Here is a 6,607-nt window from a genome sequence, read left to right as displayed (position 1 = left end):
TCAACCACTCAATTTCTGGCAGAGGATCCAGAAAATAGATTTCCTTCTTTGCTCTCACAATGAGCAAGACCCAATGACGACTGCACAAAATTAATATAAAACAAAGATATATAAAAAAGTCAGCACAAGAAAACACACAATGATTATTTATAAAAACACGACGTATTATATAATTTCACACGACGGAATAACATAGCAATCGACGTCATCATAAATTTATCACGACAATAATTAACTAACAACGTGGTTAGAAGTTTCAAACGACGCCATAAATAAACCACCAATGTGGTTAGAAGTTTCAATCGGCACAAAATTAGTTAAACAGTTTTATACGCAGTGCATCATACAAATAAAATCCCGTTAAGGAGACTAACCCTGGATTGTAAGGCATCATGAAAATCTGCTCACCATCTGTCTTTTGAAGTCGATTGGCTACTAAACGTGATCTCTCAGTTAATGACCCAGCATTGGCACTAACTTGAGCAGGGTCGATAAAGCCAACCATGTTCAACATATTTGCAGCTTTCAAATTATCAAATAGGCACCTAAATATATAAAATAAAGATATATAGAAAAGTCAGCACAAGAAAACACACGACGGTTATTTATAAACAAACGATGTATTATATAATTTCACACGACAAAATGACATAGCAATCGACGTTATCATATACTTATCACGACGGTACTTAACTAACGATGTGGTTAGTAGTTTCAAACGACTCAATAAATAAACCACCGACGTCTTATACTATAATGATTTTTTTTTTTCAACACAAAGGTGAGTGTGAAATAAATATTTGATAAGGACAAACCTCATATATACTACAACCACAGTAGCCCCAATTTCTTCCATGCTTGCAACCTGTGTAATATCCTCATGCAAGACGAAGGTAGGTACTACGATCTTCACCAAACACCTCCTTCTCAATTGTAAAGGTCATGATCTTCTCCTGAGGCTTTAGCACATAACGACAAAGGGATTGTAAGGAAGATGACACCTCCACCTTTGAATAGTCAACTACTTCAATACCCTGTTTAAAGAAATAAAGCAAAATAAAATGACGTGGTAATTCAATAAACACGATGGTTTAAAGAAAACAATGTTGTCTGATAATAATTTAAACGACGGTAACAAAACATTGTCGTGGTGAATAATTTATTATGTCATAGAAAACAAATTCCGACGTCTAATTAAAATGCAAAATTCATAGATAATGAATTTACCACAATTTCCTTTTTTGTTTTAATAAATAAATAGAGATATATAAGAAAGCTTGTACAACAATGTAAAAATTCAATTAAAAACAAAACTGCCGTGGAAATTTAAAACAAACAACGGTTTAAAGAAAATATCGACGTCTGAAATTTGAAAAACAAATAAAAAAGGCAAAGTTATGAGAATATACTTTTTCATCTTGCTTTTCTTCTTTCTTCTCTTCATCTTGATTTTATAAATCCCTAGATTTCTGTTTTAAGTAATAAAGAAATATATATATATATATATAAAAGATATATTGGTACAGAAAGTAAAAAAATTAAATCAAAACGTCGTGGTAAGGCATAACATAAGATGGTATGTAAGAATTATGGACGTCTTAAAATCATTAAACGATGGTAAATAATAAACGTTGTGAGGATTTATCTATTACATCGGTAAGGAGTAAAATCGTCGTCTAAATCACCACAAAAGTTTTTAAAAATAACGACGTCTAATGGCGTGTAAAGCAAGTAAACTAAATATGACGTGGTATTGAAATCCAAACCATGGTTTATTAATAAAATCGTAGTGGTATGTATTTCAAACGACGGTTTGATTCATAATAACGACGTCTAATAGCTTTTAAAAAAAAACAGAGAATTCAAAGTTCAGATATGTTACCATTTCATCCTTCTTTTCCCCATTTTTGGCAGTATCATCCTCAAAATGTAGGGATCTCCCATCAGCCCTAGAGCAGCTTGCTTTGTCCGACATTGGATTTTTGGGACTTCGCCTTGACCTTGGTTTTGACAGGGTTTCGGTTTAAGCATGCTTGGATCAAAATTGGGGATGAGTTGGGAAAGTTGACTCAGTAAATTTTCCCTCTCAGCCTCTACCAATTGCTTGGTTCTAGCCTCCATCTTTAAAGTCTCTTCCCTTGATCTAGCTTCCATCTTCAAAGTCTCTTCTTGAAGGACAAGTCTTACACTTTCCTTTAATTGATCGGCAAATATTACCCTCTGTTGTCTAGGTAAATTGAAGTATTGCCTCGGGAAATCTCAGCACCTACCCTTCTAACTCTCCTGGATGCTCTGGACCCAAAGCCATTGTCAACACATCATTACTGCCAGATACACTAAGACTACCTTCAGAGACTTGTTTTTGCAATTCATCCTAAAACAAAGATATATAAAAAAGTCAGCACAAGAAAACACACGACGGTTATTTATAAACAAGCGACGTATTATATAATTTCACACGACGCAATAACATAGCAATCAACGTTATCATAAAGTTATCACGACGGTACTTAACTAACGACGTGGTTAGAAGTTTCAAACGACGCAATAAACAAACCACCGACATCTTATGCTATAATTACAAAAACCAGAGTAGCGATTCCAAATTCAGACTTGTAAAGACGTTTTTTAAAACATCTCGACGTAGTAATATCATTCACACGACGCAAAAATATAACATAAGACGTAATAAGAATTACCAAGGCAATACACAATTTAATAAAAATTTAAGACAGAGTGAGTAGGCTTATAATTAATTTTGCTTTCTTTGCCACCTTTGGATCCGGGATGTTACCATGTTTGTCTTGTCTAGCTTTCTTCCATAAGGTAGATCGATCAATTTCTACTCCGGGCATGGTTTCCTCCAATTGATCCTCCAAACCAACATATCCTTTTCGAGACAATCGATGATTGTACTCAAGTTTCTCCCTAATCTGTGAATGTTGAAAATGCACAGACGCAAATTCTTGGGATAACCATGAAGCTACAAAGGCATCCCATTCTGTTTTCTCTATGAATTTATATAGATAAGGAGGTTGGCTAAATTTCTCCTTCTCCTTGATGAATGGAAGGATATAATGCCTCGTTGGTGTAGACTTGAAATCCTTCCATTTCTTCAAGGCAGAAGATAACACCGTGTGTTCTTGCCCCTGACCTACCACAAAAGCCATGTCAATGGCTTCCCAAATCTGCTCTTTTATATCCTTGGGGATTTCAGCCCATTTCTTGTCCACAAGTGGGACTCTGGAGCGTGCAATACACCAATGTAGGACTGCATCTCAAGATGTGCAGGGGCCACATCCTTTCCCCCTTTTATTGTACTCAACAACTGGCTTGATTTTCTGATATTTTATCTTCACAACATGAGGCATTGTGCTTATACCTCGACCTAACTTTGAATCCTCAGTAAATTATTGTCGTGTTGGCTGGTTCTGTCTCAGCAGATGAAACAAACTTCATCTTCTTCAAGGACTTGTCTTGAGGAGTTACCATTCCAAGCTCCTTACCTCCATTTTTTTTCGAGCTGCAGAGTCCTTACTTTGGTCTTGAGAACCATGGTTACAGACAAATCAAACCTACAAGTGAAAATATTTCAGGAAAAAATTAAGAACACAAACGACGGTTATTTATAAAACACGACGTATGATAAGATTTTACACGACGCAATAACATAACATCAGATGTAATAAATGTTTAAAACGATTGTACTTAAACAACGACGAAACAATATAATAGAAGACATAATAAGAACTTATTACGGCGATATTTACATTCCGTCGTGATATTTAAATTCAAACGACGTTAATATTAATATATCGTCGTGGTATTAACATTCACACGACGTGAATAATAAGATACCATCATCTATATAAGATTCCAAACCCTTCTTTCTTTGTCTTTGTATTTTATCAAATTAGGAAAAACAAAAACCATGGTTCAGAGAAATCAAACCTGCAATCAAACAAGAAATAAAAAAACGACGGTCATTTTAAAAACAACTTAGAACAACTTTCAGACGACGCTAGGACAACTGATGAACCGTCGTGGTCTATAAATTTAACCACGTAAATAAGAAGTTACCGTCGTCTTATTTAGTTGAAGTAGTTGTGTTCAAAGTTGGAAACTTTCCCTCTTTGTTTGCATATTTTATCAAACTTGGAAAGAATTAAAATGATTTTGGCCAGAAAAAAGGTAAAAAGATTTTCAAAACAAAACCGTATGAGCATGCAAACAAATAAAGTAGTGAGAAATGCTTACCTTTGCGCAATGAAAGCTTTCTGAGTTTGGTGTTTAAGTTAGAGAGACGATGAGATACACCGATAAAGGTTCGACAAGGAAAAAAGACGAAAAGTTTTCTTCTGAGATTGAAATTTTCTCGGTTTGGAAGTGCAAGTGTAAGTCGTAGACGTAAAATATATTCACAAACCATTTATAAAAATAAGACGGCAGTTTACAGAGAACGACGACGTATAAATAAAAAAACTACGACGGTAATTTGAACTTAGGACATGGTAAATAAATACGACAGTAGTGTTGTAGGTTCCGTCGTAGTAAACTCCAAAATAAAAGTCGATAAATTAATCTCTCGTGTCATGGTACAAGGATTTAACACGTTGTTTTTTTTGTAATGTATTGACGTGGATTTTGTTATAATATACGACGTAGATTAAATAATAACTGACGTGGATGTTTACAATTAAACGGCGGTTTGTGTGTAAGGACCGCTGTGGTTTTTAAAGATTTATTGTATTAATTTGACGCTTTCTTTCAGTTTGAATTTTCATTTAGGGTTCCAAGTTCTTTTGGAGGCTCGTCTTCCTCTCTCACAGACACTCTCTCTCACATCTCAAAGACAATAATTTGGATGTATCGATGTATGTCTTTCTCAAAGAGAAATGGAGGTTACTCTCCAACAAATCTATGTCCACAAGAAGAAGCTTGTCATCTAGCCTTCTCACTTCCTTGATCAAGCCTGATAGGAGACTTAGTGCTTCTGAATACTCCTTGCTTTCCATCAAAAGAGATAAGCCCGCCTTCACAGAAAGTTCGCTTCAAAGACGGTCCACTGCACTATTTCTTTGCAAAGGGAAATCAAGATCGATGTGTCTGGTACTTTAGCTATCGTGATCACATACTATGCATAATTTTGCATGGTTGGGAATCGTTAAAGAAAGGCCTCAATCGGGTGAGAAGGTTACGAAGATCCTCTCGCCGATTTTTCTTGTCTAAGAAGATCCCAAATTTGTGATAGCCTGTTCCTTTATCCGTAGATCTTTAGAAGAAGAAGATGGGTTTTCAAGAATGCGATAAAGAATAGAAATGGCTTCAGATGGGGCTTTGGCCTCTAAAGCCTGAGCAATCGAATCAGTAGTTGCTGGGAGATATGATGAAGACATTGTCAATGCTTTGAACTATCCAAGTCCTGTAGAAAGAGAACAAAACAAACTATTAAAATCAAATAATAAAATTGAAACAACGACGGTTTTTTGTTCTACCGTCGTCTTTTTTCTGGATGTTGGTGTGTGTGTATGTTTGTGTATATGATTTACAAACATACACACATCACCAACTTCCAAAAAATTATCTCTCTGATTGCAAATCTGTGGCTGCCATCGTGAAATTTTAGGAGGCAATTGTTTGGATGTTGATGTGTGTGTGCGTTTGTGTAGATACACAAATGAACATTATCATCAACTTCCAAAAATTGTCTCTGATTGCAAACTGAGTCAGCTGGCCAAATTTCAGAGGCAATTTTTTGATGTTAATGTATATGTGCGCTTGTGTATCTCAAAGACACAAATACACATACATCATTAACCACTAAAATAATGTCTTTCTGTGGTCCGATTAGGATGAGGAACAGAGTTCCATCTGGTAAGATTTCAGAACCTTGGGATCTCAAAAATCTGATTATATCGAAGGTTTTATATAAACAGTCATGGTTATTTCAATTCTTGTCATTAAGTTGATCTACTGATGTAGGATAACAAAATGCAAGAAATAAATTGTTAAAAAAATTATTATTAAGACGACGGTTTAAATATAAGGTATGACATATAAAGTGAATAAATACGACGGTAAATTTTATAATACGTCGTTAAATGAAAAACCCCCAACTTGGTGAGAGTTAAAGATACCGTCATAGAACTATACTAGAAAGACGTTTATATATTTATCTTTGCCGTAGTTGTACATTAATTTAATACGGCAATATTTTGTATTATACACCCGTGCTGGATTTATTTGAAATTACGTAATGCCTTATAATAAAACTTGGTCAGACACTTGAGTCAAATGGCGTGCTTTTTTTGACATCGTCGTCTTTACTTTCTACGTCGGTCTATTCATACCTTCTGCCATTCTTTGTTGGCTTAGATTTCACTTTGCAGAAATCCTATTTCAATAAGACGGCGGTTTTTTAATTAGATGCGTCGTTTTTTAGAAACAACCATTGGAATCTTCATTTTTTAGGTGTTTAAGTTGTTATTACATGGCGGTTTTATAGAACCGTCGTCTTTTAAAAAACAACGACGGTTTTCCCTTAGACCATCGTTTTTTTCTGTCGTCTTTGTCACTTTTTGTAGTAGTGCAAGCTACAAGTTAACAA

General features: G+C 35.0%; 1 pseudogene; it reads right to left on the bottom strand.

Moving 5' to 3' along the window:
* Positions 1 to 313: 313 nt before the first annotated feature.
* LOC148920538 (26S proteasome non-ATPase regulatory subunit 11 homolog) lies at positions 314 to 5,420 on the bottom strand (annotated as a pseudogene).
* Positions 5,421 to 6,607: the final 1,187 nt, after the last annotated feature.

Source organism: Prunus mume, linkage group LG2, assembly GCF_029339155.1.
Source record: "Prunus mume cultivar Tortuosa linkage group LG2, ASM2933915v1, whole genome shotgun sequence".
Classification (NCBI taxonomy): Eukaryota; Viridiplantae; Streptophyta; class Magnoliopsida; order Rosales; family Rosaceae; genus Prunus; species Prunus mume.
This window is presented reverse-complemented; position numbering and strand designations above follow the sequence as displayed.